The sequence below is a fragment of the Macaca nemestrina genome, chromosome 4 (assembly GCF_043159975.1).
Source record: "Macaca nemestrina isolate mMacNem1 chromosome 4, mMacNem.hap1, whole genome shotgun sequence".
Lineage (NCBI taxonomy): Eukaryota > Metazoa > Chordata > Mammalia > Primates > Cercopithecidae > Macaca > Macaca nemestrina.
In genome coordinates this window covers 32,522,087-32,546,826 of record NC_092128.1, presented here as the reverse complement: position 1 = coordinate 32,546,826, position 24,740 = coordinate 32,522,087, and the positions used below count along the sequence as shown (strand labels likewise).

At 34.2% G+C, this 24,740-nt stretch overlaps 1 protein-coding gene and 1 long non-coding RNA gene across 9 annotated transcripts in view; one reads left to right on the top strand and one right to left on the bottom strand.

Moving 5' to 3' along the window:
- The window catches only part of LOC105474850 (glutamate metabotropic receptor 8), an 808,970-nt gene that overhangs the window by 12,015 nt on the left and 772,215 nt on the right, over positions 1 to 24,740 (bottom strand). The gene's annotated exons all lie outside the window — the stretch shown is intronic.
- On the top strand, positions 136 to 4,842 carry LOC105474847 (uncharacterized). The gene is made up of 3 exons (XR_982982.3): positions 136 to 181; positions 2,851 to 3,070; positions 4,016 to 4,842. It is a non-coding gene; the product is annotated as an uncharacterized lncRNA (long non-coding RNA).

Genomic DNA, 24,740 nt, shown 5'->3' with positions numbered 1-24,740 from the left:
ACTCTGAATAGGCCATTTGTACATATCAAGGTCTACTCAATGTAGGTCATGACGTGGAATCATTTAGACTCCGGGAAGAGTGAGGAGGGAGAAGAGCATATTTTTCCAGGATAAAGGTCAGTCTTTTGCTTTCAACCAGCTACCAGTGCACAGACCGCCACAGACTCTGACATCCAACCCGGTATGTTTGCAACCCCTTAGCAACTAAGGTAAACTATTATGAAATCTAACACTCAAAGCAACCTTATGTCACATGATAAGAAACAGATTCAGTATTTATTCCTGAATATTTCTGCGATGGTTTAATCTTCCCACTTTGTTTTAGTCACCAGGTTCTGTTTGGCTGCTTTGCATATCACTTGACCAGTTAGAAAGCTACATTCACACTGACAGCCTGTATTTCTCTGCTTCTGTTTCTACTTCCTCATCTGTATGTCTGCCAAAGTGAAACTTGCATCAAAAAATGGGTTTTCTTTTGCTTTTTAGCAGACAATGGACTTCAAAATACCATTTACTACTAGAAGTGATTTTTTTTTTTAAGATGAAGAAGTTTATAGAGAAACTGGAGTTGCCCTGTGGGTGGTAACACCCCAAATCAATCTGTCATGCAAAAGTCCAAACTCATAAAATTCCCCTAGCAATCGAAAATTGCAAAAACCAGAAGCAACCATTCAGCTTTGCTGGATGAGCCTGGAACCATGACCAAGCTCATATCAAACGTTTTTATTTTGTTCCTGTCTTGTTTACATTAAATATCTTCCTAGTTTTACTACTTAGTCCTTTTCTCTATATCTCTTGCTCACTTGCTGATCATATTTAGAATTATACACTTAAACCAAGACAGGCTTCATGGGTGTGCACTTGTACACTAGACCCTGTACTAGGAGGACCCCATGCTTGGTTTAATGCTCTGCTGTGAATGTTTTGAAGTCTGTAATAATTGTTAGACTCCTGCATTTTCATTTCTTACTGGACTCCACAAATTATATAGCTAGTCCTCTTTTAAAAATCACTTATACACTGACAAATTCCAGGCTTTTCTTAGGAAGGGCATTTGCCTTTTGGGTCACTCTCTTCGGTGTCTGACAGCATCTGCAACGTAACAAGCCTCTGATTCCCAATCTTCATCCCTAAACTTGATCTCCCAGTGGTCTACCTTACCTCATTAATTCCATGCTTCTAGTTCTTGGGGAGGGGGTGGACAGGGAACTTGAAATTGTCTTTTACTTCTTTTTTATACTTCCACCCGATCTATGGCCAAATCCTATTGATTCTACCTTCAAAATTTGCTCAGAACGTTCAGCATGTCTCCACTGGTGTTACATTGCTCAGAACTATCATCATCTCTCATTTGGATCAGTACCACAACTGTCCTAGTGTTCTCTTTCCTGCTGCCCTTGCTCTCTTCTGTGTGAGCATTTGATTGATCCTAACACAGAAGCTAGAATAATCCCATTATCCATAAACCAAATTAGGTCACTCCTACTCTCCAAAGCCTACTCTCCAATGACATCCCATTGATGATATCTTTACAATGCTCCACAAGATCCTCTGAGAACTCCTCTGGTTTACTCTTTTTTTAAAACTCATTCTCTTCCACCCATACTGGCTCCCTGGCTGATCTTGGAACATACCAGGCATGCTTCTACTTTCAGACTTTTATATCTGGTGGCTTGCCTCTTCACTGCCTTCAGGTCTTTACTGAAATGCTCCAGCTCAGTGAGACATTTCCTGAACACACCTCTGAAAATTGTAACCCCCAACCTTCTACCAGTATTCCTAGCTTTATCACACTCCTTAGTATCTAACACATTATATCCTAAAAGTCTATATACTTTACTTTAACATATGTGGTATCTGTTTCCTCTAGCTAGAATAAAGATTCCATGAATATTGGGAATTTTACTTGTGTTGTTCATGGCTGTAAACTCAGCACTTAGAAAACTGTCTGGATAACAGACATTCTCTATAATCTTTTGAGTTGGTGTGGGTTCATACTCCCAAATTTGGGTTCTAAGGAACATAACTCATGTATTTCCAAGAAGGAAAAAAACAACAGATACTAAAACTAGAAAACATCAGAAAACTGGAGGACTGGAAGACTCCATTCATTTTCATAGCGACCTCTAGGCTGGGAGAGAAATGTAATCTTGGGCAGATAAACATAATGCCCTTTTAAACAGTCAACTTGGTAATAATGGGCCATTTTGCTCTTGATGAGCAATGAACAGCATAATTCAAAGTCAGTGGTTTTCACTTTGGGAATAGGAGAGCTCTGAACTCTGCCCTCAATACCTTCCCAAGTTAACTGTATAACTGAGGGTCAGGCATTCACATTACTTCTAAGCTTTCAAAGACTTAAATCAAAGGATTTAATGAGACAACGTATACAAACACTAGCACAGAGCCTGGGATATATTAATTAATAACAGATAGCTCTTACTGTCATTATTTAACCTTGACAACCTGTTCTCTATTCATCTTCCTTTATTCTCCACACCAGAAACACTTAACGCTACTTCTCTCTCAAAATCAGCTTCAAGACTTTTAGCCTTTATAACAGAAACACACACACACACACACACACACACACAAGCAAAAAGGTTTATTCATAAGGAAATATATGGTTGTGGGAAACTTTAGAGTCACCATAGCAAAGAATTATAGTCCAATTTAACTCTGGGAAAAATCACCGTCCTGAGCGTTGTGTTTCTCCTGTCAGGTAGAAATCACAGTGCTGCGGACCCAGCAGCAGGTCAGATACACTGCACTGTGTTTTCATTAGTAGAGGTGGAGACCAGTTGTCTGTAATCCATTTGCAGTCACTTATCACATCCCCTTTTGGCTCAGGACACATACTTGCAACATGAAGAGTCAAATCAAAAGCTCTGAATGAAGAACTGTGAAGGAAGACTACAGATGCAGAGCAGGGCTTCTTCTCCCTCCTGTGAGGTCTTTCTGAACCCTTCACCTTGGAACGATTGGGAGAGGTGGAAACCAGCTGAAGAGAATGATGCAGTATCAACCAACAAGCAGAATATCAGCTTCACTAATGATAGGAAAGAACCATGTAAGTAAGCTCAAGATCTGTTAAAGAAGGAAAAACATCTATCTGATTTATAATGACTATAATTAAACATAAGTGATCTTTAATATTTGGATTAGTAAATAATTTGTTTTTATTAAAGCCTGATGGAAAATGTGAAAACAGAGTAAATTTTTAAAAGTATGGCATTATTAAATAAAATGTGGTCTTTGATTTTCAATTATTATATATGAGAATTATTTACAGAAATATAGTAAATAATCAGTGATGTTGCATTTTCTACTGGGATATGTATATGAAAATTAATACAAGGTGTCTACTCTCTCAGTGCTTATTAATTCCTCCTTTACAGGTATTTTTGCTCATGTTTCCTTCGTGCATTTCTGCTTTCATGGTACCTTTTGGCCCTGTATCACCGCAGCAGCATGGTCAGAATTGGGAATAAGAGTAATGGGGATGTCTTTAATTATTATCATTTGAACGGATATCAAAATATAACAAACAATATTTTCAGGTGCAGAACAAATAAATAAAAGTATAAATTAGTTTAGAAAGAAGCAAAGAAGAGGAAACAATTGTTTCAGGAACAAAACTTATCTCTGAACTATATTTTAAAGTATGTCTATCTCTATCTATCTGTCTATAGTTCTAGAAGCCAGGAAAAAAAGAAAATATGTTGAATCCTATATTTATCACTGCCTAGAGATGAAAGCTTTGCTAGAATTTAAATTTTAGGCTCAATAATAAATTCAGGTTGTATTATCTAAGGAAAGCTGGTAAAATTATGAAAATGGTTTCAACTGTAGTTTTGCGAAAGGCACTAAATCTTGATCAAGTAGATATTTTCTCTGTAACCCTTTTTAAAGACAAAATAATTGATTCAGTAACTCAGTGCAGGTGCTTTTGTGGATGAACATGATGTTTTAAAAGTGCTATTTTTTTTTTTTCTGGTGATATCCCTTAATATAGGAGGAATCGAGAAGAATGGTGTTATGGGCTGAATCGTGTCTCCTCCAAAATTTGTATCTTGAAGGCCTAACCCCCAGTACCTCAGAATGTGACTGCATTTGAAGATGGGGTCTTTAAAGAGGTAATTAAGCTACAGTCAGGTCATTTTGGTGGTCCCTAATACCATATGACTGATGTGCTTATAAGAAGAAGAAACTGGGACATAAGCCACACAGAAGGAAGATCACATGATAATACAGGGCAAAAGATAGCCATCTACAAGCCATGGAGAGAGGCCTCGGAAGAAACCAAGCTTGTTGACACTTGGATCTCAGACTTCTAGTATCCAGCACTATGAGAAAATTAATTTCTGTTGTTTAAGCCATGCTGTGTATGATACTTAGTTATGCCAGTCCGGGAAAACTAATAGGAATGGGGAGTTAATATCACTGAAAAAGTTCTGAAAGTTCTGTGATAGTAGTTGGTTGTGGTTAAATACACCAATAGAATCTCAAAGATGTCTGGTATTGAATAAAACTATGAGTTTAGATACTGTACAAGAACTACAACCACAACATCTATCAATTATTGAGGATCAGGTACAGCATTATGCCAAAACTTTTATGCACTTATTTAACCCCTCACACTAATCCTGTAAGGTAGGAATGAATAAGTCTATTTTTGAGAATTACACAGTCACGAAGAAGTCATTTTTGAGACACAGTCATTTTTGAAAAGTCATACAATACATGAAAATAAAGTGTAGCTTCAAACTGAGGTTTCTCTAATTTGAAAGCCCATATCCTTACCACACACCATCTGGCCCCCATAAATACATCGAGAAGTGAAAGAGCAGGATTAATATGACTTGAGTCCTCTCCAAATCAGAAAAGCATCCTTTTGCTAATAGATTTGGGCCAAATTTCTTCTAAATGATAGAGGCACAGTTAAAGCACTTCAATTAATATTTAGTTGTGCATTTAGAGGGTTTCTGCTGTTATTAATCAGCTACTTTCTTCATAAATAAAAACTTCATGTGGATCCTAGAGCAGCTCTGGCTTTCTTAGAACTGTATCTTGTTAAGCTTAACAAAATAATCTATCTGAGAATATGGGCCCGAAGAGCTGGATAAGTTACTCTTTTCAATGATGTTTAGCATTGAGTTTGCACTGGGCTGGAGCAGAAAAGTGTCTGATGAACCACTGACCACCAGAAGGAACAGGGATTCTCTATATTCAGAAGACAAATTGCCAGCACAGCGTTGCTGCATAGGCACCATTCCACCTCTATAGCACCAGAGACAGGCTATTGATAATACAGCAGGCAGGCCAAGTTGGATTCAAATATAGATGAACTGACAACCAAGAATTAGCAAATACCTGAGGAGAACCAAGACACCTTACAAAGAGAATAGTATAAACATACAAAAATAGATCCGATAGAGCTAAAGAAGGAAGACAGTTGAAATAACACTATTGCTATCTTAGAGAAGTTTTGAAAAAATAACAAATCCTTAAAAATGTCAAATAAATTCATAGAAGCTAGCATATTAATCATTAAAATAGCATTGGGAGATATACCTAATGTAAATGACGAATTAATGGGTGCAGCACACCAACATGGCACATGTATACATATGTAACAAACCTGCATGTTGTGCTCGTGTACCCTAGAACTTAAAGTATAATCAAAAAATAAAATAAAATAAAATCTCAATAGATGAAGGACTTCTGATTCTGGCTATGGAGGAGTAGCTATAATCAAACCAAACCAACTTCTGATAATAACTATAAAACAATCATAAAGTTAAGAAAAAATAAGACTATTTGGAAGCATCAGAGGAGAACCAAGGTAGCCAGGACTCAGGGGGCCAAGATCTTAGGAAGGAAAAAGAAAGCACATTGACATATGTACAGCACTCTCCACTGCTTCTTATTCCCAGGTAACATACTGATTCTACATAGGAAAGACAGAAATCTTTAGATAGACATGTCAGCAGCCTCATGGACAAGAGAGATAAAATCTGGAATTTGGGGTTATCATTGCAGTCAAGACTTAAGGACCCACAATTCTAGGGTACTACAGAGAAGTAAACCTGGTATTTTACACCATTTTTTTTCCTTGAGACTTTGCTGAATCCTAAGTGTAAGAAAGCAGCAAGCTAAAAAGAAAAAAAAAAATCAAACATAATTTAGATTCAGAGAGAATTCAGTTAGAATTCAGGTCCACGGAGGAGAACAATTACTCATAAACATATCAGACATTTAGCTAATATATCTAAAGGGATATTGCCGAGGAGTAAAGGTAAATCAGAAATAGATAAATCCATAAAAACCTGAAACTTATCCTCAAATTATCCCAATCCCAGATTATATCAAGGTGAAATGCCTTGGTATATATATTTCAATTGCTGACTAGTAGAAAATTGAAGGCTCTCTAGAGGGAAATAACAATATACATAACATCTACATTTTTAAAAAACATACAATGTCAGATATTCAATAAAAGATTACCAGCCAGGCATGCTAGGACACAAAAACAAATGACCAAAAACCAACGGCAAACAACAACAAAAATTAAACAGGTGATAGAAATGGTGCCACAGATGATCAGACACCAGGCTTCTCAGACAAAACTTTAACATTAATGTATTGAAGAAAATACATAATAAGATATTTTCGCCAGAGGACTGGAGTGTGTGTGTGTATTTGTGTGTGTGTGTGTGTGTGTGTGTGTGTGTACTCAAGTCAAAAATTATAGGAGTGAAAAATATAATAATTGAATTGAATAGATGAGTTTAATAACAAATTAGCTACAGGGAAGGAAATGACCGATGACCTGAAAGAAAATCAATAAAAAATCAGTAAAAAAAAATATCCACAGTGAAGGATGGAGACTATAAATATTTTTAAAATCCAGAAAGAAATTATTGGAGATATATAAAACATGATACAAATTTGAATAAATATGAATCTGAAGTCCTAGAAAGGAGAGATATAACAGGTAAAAAGGAACACTTAAAAGAGACACTGGACAATAATTTTTCAAAACTTATGAAAAATAATCTATTAAATTGTACAGAAAAAATATTATCAGATGGCCACATTCTGGGAAATCCTATAAATTTTCAAGAATTTAAATACAGGGTATGCTATTTGACTAATGTGAAATCAGATTAGAAAATAGAACTAGGTTGGAAATAAATAACAAAAGATAAGAAAATTGTCAGCTGTTTGAAAATTAAACAATACATTTCTAAATCACTCATAAGTCAAAAGAAAAACAATGGAAATTAGCAAATATTTTGAACTGAATAATAATCAAGATACAACATATCAAAAGTCATGGGATATAGCTAAAGCAGACACGACAGAAGAAATCTTGATATGATTATTCATCTTAAAAAACTAAAGGGAGAGAAAATTAAATCCAATCAATATAGAAGGAAGGAAATAATAAAGATAAAAATCAGTAAAACAGAATACAAATGTAACATAAAGAAAATCAGCAAAGCTAAAAAAAAATCTTTGGAAAGACTATAAAATTAAACAACTCACAAGGTTGACCAACAAAACAAGAAACAAGACATAAATTGCCAATAATTTGGTAATTATTCCTAAAAAGGGAAGAAGATGTGATATAAGATTTTAAAAATATGCCAGCAAATTAGTTCTAAATGTTAGCCAAAAAGAAAAAAATAGTTAAAGTGTATATTTAAGGTTTAAAGGCAACTTAGAAAAAAATGAAAATAGGATCTAAAACTCCTGAACTATCAAATGAAAAAAAAAAGAGAAAACTTGATCAGTTAAAATAATTTCAGAGAAGACAAAAAAAGAAACATGAGAACATAGTAAAAAGAAAACAGAAAACATTAGCAAACATAAATCGGTGATTTTCATAATAAAGACTAAATTCCCCATTTAAAAATAGATATTATCAGCTTTGATTTTAAGTTGTATTCTCAAAAAGAAAAGTATATGTAAAGATTATAATAAGCCAAGTGAAAAATACATTTTCTATGCCAGAAAAATGTAGACAATGAAATCTGGAAAGTAATATTAATATAGGACAAAATAGAATGCAAGATAGAATCATTAAATTATGCAAAGAATATATATACACACACTTAACAACGCATTATCACGATGTATGTAAGCAACACATCATAGAAATGCAAGGATAGACAAATCCATAAATATCATGAGAGATTTTAATTCATCTTTTCAAAGATATAAATTTGATTATACAACATATAATTAAGAATAGTTTGAATGACTCAGTAATAAAATTATCATTTTCATTGCATTATTTTAAAATATAAATGAGCTTCACAGAGATCAATTATGAATTAGGTTATCCAGCAACAAAAATCAAATTTTCATAACAGGAAACATGAGACTATATCCTTTCACCTAAAAAGGCAATCAAATTAAAATTATAATTTATAAATAAATATGAGTATTTATTTGGAAACTAAATATCTTCCCTGTAAGTCACTCATATAAAAAGGAAAGTATAAACTATTTAGAAATTGAATAATCATGGAAACAGTATGTATGAAAATTTGTGGATACAACCTAAGTGGTGCTTGAAGGAAAATTTCAAGTCTAAAATGGCAATCTTAGGGTGCAGGAAATCTCAAAAATTAATCATGAAACTACGTAAAGTTTAACAGAACAAAAAGTAAACTCAATAAAGAAAGAAGAAAGTATTTGATATAAAAGAAGAAAGCGATAAGACAGAAAACTGTGATAGTCATAAACTATATCATATTTGGTAATATGATAAGCCCACATAGAAATGAAAAATAAGATACAAGTACAGGTACAAATTAGATTTTTAAAATTATAAAAGCAAATTTTGCGTAACTTTATACCACGAAATATATGTATCTAGAAAAAATGCAATATTGCCCAGGAAATAGATACTAGAAGTGAGAAAACAAAACAAAACTATGTAGAACTAAAACTATGGTGGGTAAATCAGAAAGGTGGTACATGACTGACAGAATGATGATGACCCTGTCCAAGAGAGAGCCAGGGTTCTTTTTACTAAACCTTGGAGTGAGAACAAGGAAAACAAGAAATGTATTTACCCCCAGCTCCTGTGCTGTTCTCCTACCTCTCATCCTCTGACATTTACATCAGCATTTTTATTTGGCTTTTCATCGTGTATTAGGTAGGGTACAGTCCTTTTCAGAATTAGAGATGCAAGTGCATAGCAAATATACTGGCAGAAACAATTTTTTCTGATGTTCAATCTCCTCTTCTAATATTTTATAGTGTCTTGCTGTTGTTTGAAAGGAAGAAAATAATGGTGAGTATCTTCTCCCAAAGTGCTGAAAAAACTAATTACGGTGGCAATGCAGAGGCTCCACTCACCCCTTATCCATGGGCTATCTCTGGGGAGCCTGGATGTTTACTAAGATTAGCCCCTTTACTAAGGACAGCCTTATGATAAGGTGAGTTGAGGAAGATTTAAAGGGAACTCTATGTGATAGCGTGGCAAGCATAAGACAACTAACCACTTGCAACTCAGCCTCAAAGACTCAGAACCCTTTCTGTGTTCCAGACCTTGATAAACGGTATCTTTCACAACTCAAGGATAATGACCCACCATGATTCAGCAATATTTTTTTACCTGCTCTTGTCATGTCTGCCTAGATCCTGACAGCCCTAGACTTACTACATCTCTGAGACAATCTATAGGGGGATGTTCCTGGGTATAAGAAAATCTTACTGCTAGGACTGATGCCTCCATAAGATTCTCATGAAGGTCAAAGCAACCAGGTTTCAAGAGAGGAAAATTATCAGACCTGACATTTAGAATTTTGTATAACTGGTCACTATTATGTCTGATATAGACATATAGGTCTGCTTGGATACTAGGTATGGCTGAAGCACTCCAGAAAATTAAAACTTTATCCACACATATGGTGACCTCTCCAAGTCACTATACCTAGCCAAGATGAAGTATGCTGCTAATATGAGACCAGTGGTCTGCTACAGTGTGTACTGATCGCACAAATTGGCACTAAGAACCCCATGTTGAAGATTCAATTGTTTGTGGTAAAGACAGCTTTCAGGAAAAGACAAAATCGTTTCAAATAGGCCAAAACCTTGAAACAACCAGTAATCACAACCTAAGAAACTGTAGGTCTCAAATAACAACCAGTGAAAGGCGGAGAATGCTTTGACCAGTACTCATAACTCCAGATCACAGACAAAAAGTCCTCTTCTTGCACATGATTCCATAAGCTCTGTGATGTAAAAGAGAGCTTGGTTGTTGCACAATCTTATCTATGGCTGAAAATCCTCACCAGCTTTAGCAGAGGCATTACTCTGAACAAAGCACCTACAGGGCTTTAAGGTTATTACCGTTACCAGGTACCTGAAAGAGCTAAATACAAGAGAGGGAAGGAGAAAAGCCTTATGTACAATTTTCAGTGAGAAACTAGCCCAAAGTACCTCCCACAACAGTTTGAGACAGCTTCTAGGACCATTTCATGACAGTCATTACCTTGCTAGTAGCCCCACAACTGACATGAGTTCTCAGAACAAGAGAGTTGTGAAGTGTGAGCTGGAACCAAGAAACTTGTAAGTATATTTTAGAACCATTAGTCAATCAGAAGCCCTGGGCATCTAAATCTCATAGGAAAGTGAACTCAGACATCATCTCAAATATCCCTCTTTTCAATGAGCATAGTGCCTTATGCTACTAGTTTCATTAATTTTATTGATGTCCTGGGTTCAGATGATCTATTTTACTCCCACCCAGATCAACTGGACAACCTTCCTAGGTCCTGAATAGTCCTTAGGTCATTAGCAGTCTGACTGAGTCTTCTCTTAGTGAAGCCCTGTGTTCTGTTAAGAATCAGGATAGCAGATTACTCCTCTAATCACCAGTCAGCTCCCAAAGTGATGCAGTTCAGACACAATATTCCACTGAACCAACTAGAATACTCTGAACTTTACTGAAAATCACTCAATTCTTCACACATCTCTCACCTGTAAATCTACTTTAGTGTGCTTTGTAACTCCTAACCCACAACCACAGCTCCTCTACATCCCCAGCCTCTCCTCCCTGCCTCTGCCCTTGTGGTCTTAACTGAAATTGCTCTTTCCAAGAGAGTTATTTCCACCCCAGACTTTCAAGTCATGGTTGTCTTTATTTCTTCAATTCATATTCCTCAGGTAAGACGATAAGGTTGGACCATCCTTTATTCCCCTTTGCTGCTTCCAGGTCATTACCGACTTGTCTTTTTCCCCCATATCCCATATCCTGCCTTTGAAACTGTCTTAACATTCAACTCTTCATCCTCTTTCATCCTTGTTCCCGTATCTGCCATCAGTTGCCTTCGTTCATTGGAGGTTCTGGCTCTGGTACCTAGGCTTGCTCTCAATCCCAAATGACGCAGTTATTTCGGATGACTTCTACATCTCATTCTCATGATCACAGCTAGAATCTTCAAGACTGTGTTTAGGTTCTTGTAATAAATTCTGTAAAATACTTTTGGCTTAATGTATTGTTTTTAGTAAGAGATTGTTTACATTATGTCATTTTCCTTTATGTTATTTCATTTTTCACTTAGAAAAAAGAGTTATGTCACATGCTTCAGTGATGTGAGCATTGTTGTCAAGGAGTGACAGGTAGCTAAAAATATGTAGAAGGGATGGATATTTCTCACTTCTCATAATGCATGTTTCCTTATGGAAGTAGCTTGCCAGGCAGCCTTTCAAGGTACCAAAATTAATATAAATGTGTACAGGAATCTTTTGCAATAAAACTAGTTATGAATTGCTCCAAGTATATTTTAAAATTGAGGCTGTTAAGTTTTACCACACTTCACCGTGATAGAATGTGAACTTTTCCAAGTGTGAAAATATAAGTATTAAATAGGGTAACTTGTATTTTCCTCAGTAATAAAAAAGTATATCTAGCTATTATCAGATAAAGGATGTGCAGTTATATTAGCTGTTTTGTATATTATGGTGTCAAAATTTTAATTAAATATTTTATATTCAAAATGAATCTTTATTTCTAGGATTTTTATGGTAATTACCCACATCACAATAACAATATTTACTACAGTTTTCATTGCAAAGGTCCTGTATTTCAGTTAGACAATTAGTTAGATAGACTTTTATGGATGGCATAAAGACAATTATCACATGTAATATTATATGTATAAAATTATATCTCAAATGCCACAAATCAATTTACCAGCATAATTTTGGAACATAAACCATTTTTAAGTTGGAAAGCCATCTGGATGCTATTATTAAAACCATGTTCCTAAGAGTAGGAGTAAAGAATTATGTGGATAAATTATTCCATTGGTAAATCTGATAGGCTGAGTTCCAAATATGTCCAAACTACTGATGCTTCAGTTTTCAGAATAATTGCACTCAAGTGAAAACTTTGATTGTCATGGAGGAAATATTGAGTATTCTTTCTTTTGATGTGATAGAAAAAATGGTCCTATACTTTTTTTCCTTTTATTATTTTTACCAAGCAACTTTATAAACGTAGCATTTTACCAAGAGGACACTCAGGAGAAAAAGACAGATATTTGTAATAGGGAAAAGGACTGTGGCATAGGTAGCTAACACTACACCAAAATGTGTGCTCCTCCTTCCATTGTATTGGATTGTTTCTGGGGAGTGCCTGACCAGTCATCGACTGTTTTGACTACATGTAGTGTGGTTATTTGACTAGTTTTCAACCTATATAATGAGAACAAGATGATAAATGTCATAAAAGTGTTTTACAGAATTAATGTGTGTGCACTTTTCCCTAGAAACTCTTACCTCTGGTTGCTGATTCTATTATTTATGATGAGGAGACATCAGGGGACGCAAAGCTATAGGATGGAAGAAGTAGGGGTTCCTGAATCACTCCATGGAAGAGAATTGCCATTCAACCAGGAACTGCCTCAGACTATTATGTGAGTGGGAAATAAAATTGTATACTCAGTGCAAATACTTTCAATTATTTTCCTGCAAGTGGTGGATACGTATCGTATAACTGGTTAGTCGGCCCCCCTGACTAAGTAATAAGTGAAAACTGAGCAGGATGACAGATAATTTCCATGGCTATGGCAGAAAAATGAAGTTACAGTATCCTCAGATGGATTGTAGTGATTGACCTTGTGCACATTAATACGATGTTCTAACAAAGTGTCTAGTCTATCAAATATAATCCCAAGCCATTAAATTTATTCCTAGGTTCAGTGACCTTGGTCTTTGGTTAGGGAAAGAAAGTACCAAGCTAGGCTTTTTATTAAATTTTCAAGGAAGAATCATTTCAGGCATTTTATATAGCCTTCAGTACCTGAGGGAGTTTATAGGAAAGGAAGTCTATATAACAGCATTTCCAAAAGGAAGCTGGGCTGTCAAGTTAATAGCCTAAAATTCCTATGTCAGCAGCTTTGCACTTGTGCCTCATGTACAGCTTTCTCTTTTGATCTCTTTCCCTCAGCTAGTTCAATCTGCCACTGCCTCTAACCAACTTCTTTGTCTCTGGAAACAACTATTGCCAATCTCTGAATATCCAAGAAAAAAAATAAAGCTACAAAATTATCCTTGATAACTCTTCTGACACAGTAAACTTTTGCCAAGTTCTATAGGTTCTTATTTCTTTTCTTTGAATGTTGATACTTCCTATTTATACTGTAAAGACTTCTTCATCCATGTCTTTATATGTCATGAATTTCTATTGTATATCATATTATTGTCCTCAATTACTTAATCCCCGCTTCCTTATGATTGGACATCTTTGTCCATTGTCATATGGTTTTCAGAACCATGTCTTGGGGAAGAGCATTCTTCTCCATCCCATCCATGTCTGGGTTCATTATGTGATATGTTTTAGACAATGAGTCATGAGCAGATACAGTACAGACCATGCATGAACAGAAGCTTTAAGCATCACTGATTGGTTGATCCTTGTTGCTTACATCTGTCAAGGGAAGGTACATTCCAGATGAGGGCTGTCCTTCAGCAATGGAACTAAACTCCTTAGTATGAAATGCAGGTCAGAAATAAAGCATTGTTGTTTTTGCAAGCCACTGATTTTTGGGTTGCTTATTATAGCAGCACACACAAGTTAAGTTTGACTAATATATTCTGGAAGCTCTTTAGTGTAGTTGGAAGGGCATTCTACTGAGAGAGTCAGAAAGCCACAAAATTAAATGCTTAACTTTGACACCCTTGCATATGGTAACTCCAGGCCAATAATTAACTTTTATGAGTCTTGTTTTTCATGTGTAAAACAGAAAAAAGTTTCCTGACCTGGTAAACTCAGAGGGTTGGTTGTGAATAATGTATAAAAAAAAGTGCTTGGAAAGTACTGAAATAACACAACTGTTGGATGTTAATATTTTTCAGTATTGATATTTTACCTCAAGTATTTCTACCTCCATTTTTCTTTCAAATAAGAAATTTAGGAACTTCTTGCTTTCACTAAATGTTGATCAGGGGGCAAGAAGGCTGAAACAACAGATCCAAGCCAAAGACAGAACTAGATATAAAGATCAAATCATCTGGCCAAGACTATAGTACAGTAAGAAACTTAGAAAACCCAAGTCAGCGTGGGAAAAATGAGACTTTTCTGCCTTACAGACCGGAGTAAAACCAAAGAGACAAAATATCAGGAGGAGAGCTCCTAGAAACTTAAGATAATAATAAACTGCATTTGTAATAGTTGATTATGTACTGAGCTCTTTGTAAGCACTTTACATGCATTCTTACTTTATATGAATTCACACAACTCTTTGAGGGAGGTGCTGTGTTTATTCCCACATTGCAGATGAAGAAACTGAGGCACAGCAATGTAAGGCCACTTGCCTAAGGTCATAGTGCTAGTAAGTGCAGAGCCAGGTTGTCTGGCTCTAAAGTCTGTGTACTCAGTACTTCCCTTTTTCTGAATCCATGATTCCACGGCTCTACAAAGGAAAGACAGCTGAGTTCCACAGATTTTGAGAAAACATGTGACTCAATGAGATAAGAATATAAAAGACAATTGATGATAAACTAAGGTAAACCTATCTATGCTTTGATGTAAAAAAGTGTTGCAACAATGCTTGAAATATGAAGGGTGGTGGACAATATTTGATTAGTGCTATTTAAGCCAGTAATTTCCCACTTGGATTCTGTCCTTTTTAAAATATATAAAAATCACATATATGAAAAAATTATTTGAAAAAATGTTCATTAGGAATTATTTATGAAAAGTAAAAAGTTGGCGCAACCCAATAAACAAAAATACAATTGAGTATATAAATAATGGCACAGCCATTATTGGCATTATGAAGTAATATTAATAACATGGGAAACAATATAATTTTAAGAATAATACATATTGAGGCCAGAACCATTTCTATACTGTGATCTCAAGACAAACATTTCTCTCTAAGACCAGTTAGAAGGAAACAAACCAAAACATTAACTCTGGCTGTTTATATACATTAGAACCATGAATGATGTTTACTTCCTTCTGGTATTTTGGTTCAAATTTTTCAAATTTTCAACAATGAATATAAATTATTTTTATAAAATAAAAAATAGTAGAACCTAAACAAAAAGATATAATCATTGTTTTACAAGTGCATGTGTGTGTGTGTGTTATTGAAACAACTAATAAAAGAATAGAAGTGAAATTACATTTGAATAGCTCCCTCTCACACCAATGAAATAAACTACGCAAATCATATTTACAATATCTCTTATCAACCAGACAAACTTACAAAAATATGATTGTATGAAGGTTAGAATGACTCTTTGAATATGGCAAAGCCTAAAGCCAATTGCATTTGTAGAAAATTACTTCTGTCGTTGATATAGGAATGATCTTATTAACTTACAAAACAAATTTTTAAAACCCATAGAGTTTTATTTAGGGATGTAATAATTGAATAACTTTTTGCAAGTATATATTTATAGACAAATATTTATTTACTGTTAATTTTGCAATCATTTTGAATGCCAGTTCACATTTATTAATATATTGTATCCAAAAGTCAATAAAAATTCTTTGTAAATGTATTTTACTTCAAAAGAAATACACATTATATGATTCATTCCATTAATATGTATGTGATCTATTTATATGTTTATTTATATTTATTGCAAGATTAGACAACATGAACTCAGAGTTCTACAATGCTTACTCTTTGATGAATTGCAGTGTGTCAAAATATATACAATTTATTGCCAAATATTTTACTTTAATTTTAACAAATTATGATCTTTTCATGATGTAAATTTCCATTTTGTAACACTGACTAATTTTTTTTTTGCAAAAAGTTCCAGTTGTTACTTTTTACATAGTATATTTTATATATACATATTTTACACTATATTTAAATGAAGACAAATCTTGCATAGTTAGAATAGTGTGAATATTAATACTTTGGCCATAGACATTTAAAAGTACTTCTTAGATTTTTTCAAGTTTATTAATCTACTTTTAATAGCTGCATAATTTTTATACTGTTAATAACATATATTAAAATAGTGGGTACAAACATAGAGTTACATGAAAGGGATAAGTTCTAGTGTTCAATAATACAGTAGAGTGACTATAGTTAACGAGAATTTGTTATATATTTCAAAACAGCTAGAAGAAAAGATTTGAAATGATCCCAACACAAAGAAACAATGTTTTATACTATGGATATCCTAAATACCCTGATTTGATCCTTACACTTGTATGCATATGTCATAATACCACATATACCCCAAAATATGTATAATTATTATGTATAAATAAAAATATTATAGTGATATTATATATTTAGATTTTGTTTCTAGTTTGGGAACATATTGTCTAAAATTACACCCTTCATTACTCCTTATCCTCCTTTTTTGATTTATTTTTCTCCCTATCATTTATAACCATCATATTTTTAAAATTATATGTGCTTATTTGTTTATTGTGAAACCTATAAAGCCAAGTATTGTATTTTCTGCTTTTCTCATTGCTGTATGTCCAGTGCCTATAACAATATATTCAATAATTCTTTTTGGTTATTAGGTAGGTATTGCCAAAGAGTTTTCCAAAGTAGTTGAACTTACTAACACTGTAGTAGATGAAGATAATTTTGAATACTCTACATCCTTACCAGCATTTCAGATTGCCTTTTTTATTTTTGCCATTATGATGTGTTTATACTATGTAAAATGTAGTTATAGTTTTGATTTGCAGTTTTCTATGATTAAAGAAGTTGAATTGCTTTTCCTATAATTATTGAGTATTTGAGTATCTCCTTCTGAAAGCGACCAAATTTTTTGCCCATTTTCTATTGAGTCATTTATCTTTTTTCTTATCAACTTTAACTCCTCCGTTACATATTCTGGATACAGTTTCTTGTATGTATAATGCAAATATCTTCTACTTCTTTTACTGGGTGGCTTGCCACCTTTTTATAGTTTTTGTCTTGACATCTATTTTGTCTGATAAATGTATAGCTACTCCTGTTCCTTTTTGGTTCCAATTTGCATGGAATATGTTTTTCCATTCCCTTATTTTTCAGTCTATACATCTTTATGGTGAAGTGTGTTTCTTGTAGGCAACAGATCATTGGGTCTTGCAGTTTCGTTCTTTTTTATACTATGATTTTTATTTTATTTATTTTTAAGACAGGAAATACATTTTTACTGAGTTATGTCCCTCTTGAATATTTTCTTTTTTTAATTAATTTATTTTTTATTATACTTTAAGTTCTACAGTACATGTGCACAACGTGCAGGTTTGTTACATATGTATACATTTGCCATGTTGGTGTGCTGTACCCATTAACTCGTCATTTACATTAGGTATATCTCCTAATACTATCCCTCCCCCCTCCTCCACCCCATGACAGGCCCCTGTGTGTGATGTTCCTCTTCCTGTGTCCAAGTGTTCTCATTGTTCAATTCCCACCTAGGAGTGAGAACACTATATTACAAGGCTACAGTAACCAAAACAGCATGGTACTGGTACCAAAACAGAGATATAGACCAATGGAACAGAACAGAGCCCTCAGAAATAATACCACACATCTACAACCATCTGATCTTTGACAAACTTGACAAAACCAAGAAATGGGAAAAGGATTCTCTATTTAATAAATGGTGCTGGGAAAACTGGCTAGCCATATGTAGAAAGCTGAAACTGGATCCCTTCCTTACACCTATACAAAAATTAATTCAAGATGGATTCGAGACTTAAATGTTAGACCTAAAACCATAAAAACCCTAGAAGAAAACCTAGGCAATACCATTCAGGACATAGGCATATGCAAGGGCTTCATGTCTAAAACACCAAAAGCAATGGCAACAAAAGCCAAAATTGACAAATGGGATCTAATTAAACTAAAGAGCATCTGCACAGCAAAAGACACTATCTTCAGAGTGAACAGCCAACCTACAGAATGGGAGAAAATTTTTGCAAGCTACTCATCTGACAAAAGGCTAATATCCAGAACCTATAAAAAACTCAAACAAATTTACAGGAAAAAAACAAACAGCCCCATCAAAAAGTGGATGAAGGATATGAACAGACACTTCTCAAAAGAAGACATTTATGCAGCCAACAGACACATGAAAAAATGCTCATCATCACTCACCATCAGAGAAATGCAAATCAAAACCACAATGAGAAACCATCTCACACCAGTTAGAAAGGCGATCATTAAAAAGTCAGGAAACAACAGGTGCTGGAGAGGATGTGGAGAAATAGGAACACTTTTACACTGTTGGTGGGACCATAAACTAGTTCAACCATTGTGGAAGACAGTGTGGCAGTTCCTCAAGGATCTAGAACTAGAAATACCATTTGATCCAGCCATCCCATTACTGGGTATATACCCAAAGGATTATAAATCGTGCTGCTATAAAGTCACATGCACACATATGTTTACTGCGGCATTATTCACAACAGCAAAGACTTGGAACCAAACCAAATGTCCATCTATGACAGACTGGATTAAGAAAATGTGGCACATATACACCATAGAATACTATGCAGCCATAAAAAAGGATGAGTTCATGTCTTTGTAGGGACATGGATGCAGCTGGAAACCATCAATCTATATTATGATTTTTTTAATCCATTCTGTCATTCTGTCTTTTGATTGAAGAGTTTAGCCCATTTACATTCAATGGTATTATTGATAAGTAAGGACTTACTCTTGCCATTTTTTAATTTGTTCCCTGATTGTTTTGTGGCCTCCTCTTCCTTCCTGAATTCCTTTCAGTGGAGGTGATCTTTCTCTGTTGGTATGTTTTAACTTTTTGCTAATTTTTCGTTATGTATCTGTTGTATGCTTTTTGATTTGAGGTTGCCATGAGGCTTGCAAATATCATCTTATTTTTTTAGACTGATGACAACTATTATTTTAAACTCATGACAATGTAACACTTATTATATAAACAAAGACATAAGCAAAGATAAAACTATTAAAAACTCTAAAGTTTTAACTTCATCCCCCCACTTTTGAGCTTTTTGTTGTTTCCATGTATATCTTAGTGTATTGTCTATGTCTTGAAAAGTTGTTGTAGTTATTATTTTTGATCGGTTCCTTTCTTAGTCTTTTTACTCAAGATGGGTAGTTTACACACGACAATTACAGTATTATAATAGTCTGTGTTTTTCTGTGTCCTTAATATTACTGGTAAGTTTTGTACTTTCATATTATTTCTTCCTTGCTTCCCTAGCATATTTTTTTGATATCAAATTCTCTCAGCTACATATGTTGAAAAAGAATTTCCACAACCCTCTATTGTGACCATTATCATGAATCAGGTGAACATATATGACTGGGTCTGTATCTCAACTCTATTTCATTCCATTGGGCTATTTTTCCATCCTTGTATCAATACCTGCTGCTTTGTTACTGCATGATTTGATAGCAAACTTCAATACTTGGTAGTATATGTCTTCCAACTTATTTTTTTTTTCTCCAAACTGTCTTGGCTCTTCTTGGTCTTGTATAATTCCATAAAAATTTTAGAGTCAGCTTGCCAATTTTCGATACACACACACACACACACACACACATGCCCCTACTGGGATTTTGATTAGGATTGCATTAATATATAGTTCAATCTGGTATTTGATATCTTTATAAAATTGAATCTTCTGGTCCATGAATTTTTATATACTTCCATTTACTCAAGTCCTCTTTAATTTGTTTCTCTACTGTTTTGCAGTTTTTGATGTAGAGGTCATTTATTTTGTTAGATATATTTTTAGTTATTTGATATTTATGCTGTTGTAAATTTTATATTTTATTTTTATGTATTCATTGCTTCTATATAGAAATGTAATTTTGTATATTTATCTTATATTCAGTAAACTTGTTAAACTTACTTATTGATTCTAACAGTTTATCTGTAATTTCTTCTGGAATATCTTTACACAGAATTTATGTCATCTGCAAATATTGAATCTTACCTTTTCTTTCTAAACTTTATGTCTTCTTTTTGTTGTCTTGCAGTAGATAGGAACACCAGTACAATATTGCATAACAGAGATTATTTTCAGTATTAAAAACAAGTAGGCATCCTTGCTTTTTTCCCAAATCCAGGAAGAAAGCTTTTAGCAATTCACTGTTAAGTATGATATCTGCTGCATTTTATAAGGTACTTATTATCAGATTAGGTAAATTCTCTTATATGCTTAGTTTGCTAATAATGCATTTTAAGTTATAAATAGATATTCATTTAAATGAAGTTTAGTTAATTTTTAAAAATTTGCCTTTTTATACTTTTTCAGTCTGCCTGTCAACAACGGTGTATCTTTCATTCAAATCTTGTTTTCAGTCTTTCAGGGGAATCCTGTAATTTTCTTAAAACAGGTACTATTCTTTTAGGTAGAATTGTTCTGAAGAATGTAATGGTTCCATTATAAAGAGGGTATTTTTTAATCCATCACATTTTCTAACAGGTTATTGATAGGCTGTAAGAGAGATGTTGATTTTTTTCAATTTAAAATGGATCTGGTCATTGTATCCCTTATTAATGTAAGAAGCATTTACTTGATGTCTGTTGATATTCTAGGAATATGATAGTTGAAAAAATAAAGATTATTTTTCCCCTTTCTTTTGAAGAAGTAGAATTCTTGATTCTGTATAATGTCCTTATTAGTCAGAGTTCTCCAATTACTAATTTCCTATTGATATATGTATATATTATGGAAATTGGCTCACACAATGATAGAGGCTGAGCATGTCCATGATCTGCCATCTGCAGGCTGGGGAATCAGAAAAGCTAGTGGCATAATTCAAAGTCCAAAGACCTGAGAACCAGGGGAACCAATGATGGAAGTTCTGGTCCGATTCCAAAGGCCTGATACCTCAGAGCAGAAAAAAGCAGACACCCCAGCTCAAGAAGAGAGACTGAATTTTCCCTTCCTATATCTTTTTGTTCTATTCAGGCCATCAATGGATTGGAAGATGCCCACCCACACTGGTGGAGGGGTGGTCTTCTTTACTCAGTCTACCTGTTCAAATGCTAATCTCTTCTGGAAACAAACTCATAAAGATACCCAGAAAGAATGCTTTATTGGCTATATGGCATCCCTTTGCCCAGTCAAGTTGACACAAAAAATTAATCCTTAGGACATACTGCATTGGCCTTGAATTTGTGGGTAAATTCTAAATAAAATTAAGGAATAAACTTTCTTTTATTATTATTATTATACTTTAAGTTTGGGGATACATGTGCAGAATATGCAGGTTTGTTACATAGGTATACACATGCCATGGTGGTTTGCTGCACCCATCAACCCATCATCTACATTACGTATTTCTCCTAATGCTATCCCTCCCCTTGCCCCCCAGCCCCCAACATGCTTCAGTGTGTGATATTTGCCTCCCTGTGCCGATGTGTTCTCATTGTTCAACTCCCACTTATGAGTGAGAACATGCAGTGTTTGGTTTTCTGTTCTTGTGTTAGTTTATTTTGTTGGTGAGTTTTCAAGAATGCGTCTATTATCTTATCATTATGAATAGCTTTAATTCTTTGTTTAAGATACATTTTCTTCATTAGCAAATGAGAGCATTTTTCTATTACTAGTTTTCACACTGATTTCTTTTCTTTTAAAAAAGAGCAGATATAGACGACTTCAAGCTTTTTTCATTTTCCATTTATAGTATCTTAAGGCTTTTATGAATAGACAAAATAATTAGATTTCCTCGTATATTTAATATATTCTCATTGTGACAGTATTTTAATTCTATTGAATTTTTGCTTCCACTATTTTATTTACTCTTTTACATCTATATTTATAAGTATAGTTAATCTAGTTCCTTTTAAAAAAAAGTGTATGCACTTAATAATGTATTACCTTACAATAACTAACACGTTATGAATTACTATGTGTGCTTAACACAAAATACTTATTGTTTATCTCAGGGAAGGGCAGAAAAAATTAAACTATATTTTGAAAACAAAATCAAATATGTTTAAGAATTTTTTTTTCAATTCCATTGCATATAAATGTTCATGTAAATGCTGGGGCTTCATAAACATATCAAAGAATGAGGTCAATGTATTTGGTGTGATACTTAATAAACTTCTATCTACCATCCTCAGAACATATCCATGTGGAATTTGGTCTCATAGAAACTTTTTTTTAATCATTTTCCAGCCATAGATATAGTAGCAAATGATTTAATATAATCAAACTTCAATTTCCTCATCTATAAAGCTTTTATAACAATATCATCTCTAATTGTCTCACTAGATAACTATAAAAATAAATAAGATAATGCATATGAAATTGCCTCATAAACCATGAAGACCATAAAGCAGTGTAGGACATTTTGAATATCTGGTGTTGACCATAAAATTTCAATGTCTGTCCTTGTCACTTGCCTACAATCCCAGAGAGACAACTGGTGCAAAAATAATTGAAATGCTGAATAACAAGAAAAAAGATAGTGTACCATTGATATTATATTGCAAGTTTTTGTATCCAGCTAAATCTCTCTCTCCTCTACTGTTCTTTTTGATATTAACATATACATTGATGGTCCACCCAATTCCTTGGCCTTTCAATCCTTTTCATTTCTCACTTGCAATAATCATTTTCTCTCATTTGTCTTAATAATAATTGCACACTTGCCAATGTCTTAACTTCAAGCATCCTGAGCTCTGACCACTACTCTACTTTTTCAAGCCTATTTCTTCTCTTACCAACATCAACAATTCTTCAATCCTACAATTTCCTGCAATACTCTAGGATGTACACCCTCTCATCTTCATCCATTCCTTCATGATCTGTCTTGGATTTCACTGATATTAAAACATTGCTTTGCAAAATCCTTCACTTCTTTGTTCCTTTCTCCTGCCATTGCCTGTGTCCAGAAAAGAAAGTTCCAACCCGCTAAAATCTAACTCTCTGTTGCTTCTATTGCAAAAGTGCTAAAAGCTACCAGAACACTGAAAGTTAGTTTGTTGTAGATTAGACTCATTTTAAACGGTTAAGGATAAGCCTCAAGTGAATCTCAGGCAGTACACTATACTATTAGATAGTCCTCTTCAATCTTACCCTTTAAGAACATGACCAATTCATGTATCTTTCCTAAAAACTGCAATACCCTCTTCTTCTCTTAACCTTTATTTGATAAAATAGTTCTTATCTCACAAAGAAAATAGAAAAGACAACTGGAGAACTTCCACAAACTTCTATACAACTTTCAACAATCTACTGGCTCCTTTAATCTTTGTTTCAGCATTTCTTGTTGTTAGTATATAAGACCAACACCCACTTGTGCATAAGATCCCATCTCCTTCACTTAACAAAGGACACACTTGGAACTTGTTTTCCTCACATACCTACATTTTCAATTTTACCAGAGAATAATCTATCTACTGAATTATTATTGTCATACTAGAAAGAGGCTATCACATTCTATCTTACAAAAAGTCTTCTGAGATTCTCTAACTCACAAATATTTTTAAAAACCAATTTTCACCATTCTACAGTAAAATTCAGTGAAACTGTAATCTATATTTGCTGATTCCACTCACCTTCCTTTTATTCTTTTCTGAAACTACTCCAATTAGGCTTTCCCTTCACTCCTTTATGAAAACTGCTTTTGTCAAGTTAACCTCCATGTTGTCAAATCATTTCTCCATCTGATATGGTTTGGCTATGTCCCCACCCAAATATCATTTTGAACTGTAGCCCCCACAATCCCCACATGTCATGAGAGGGACTCAGTGGGAGGGAACTGAATCATGAGGGTGGTTACCTCCATGCTATTTGTGTGATAGTGAGTGAGTTCTCATGAGATCTGATGGTTTAGTAAGGGGCTTCCCCTCACTCCTTTGCTCTGCCCTTCTCCTTCCTGCTGCCATGTGAAGAAGGATGTGTTTATTTCTCCTTCTGCCATGATTCTAAGTTGCCTGAGGCCCTCCCAGCCATTCTGAACTGTGTCAATTAAACTTCTTTCCTTTATAAATTACCCAGTCTTGAGTATGTCTTTATTAGCAGTGTGAGAAAGGACTAATACATTAAATTGGTACTGGTAGAGTGGGGTACTGCTAGTAAGATATATGAAAATGTGGAAACAATTTTGGAACTGGGTAAGTAACAGGCAGAGGTTGGAAGAGTTTGGAAGTCTCAGAAGAAGATAGGATGATATGGGAAACTTTGGAGCTTCCTAGAGACTTTTTGAATGGTTTTGACCCAAATGCTGATAGTAATATCAACAATGAATCCAGGCTGAGGTGGTCTCAGATGGAAATAAGAAACA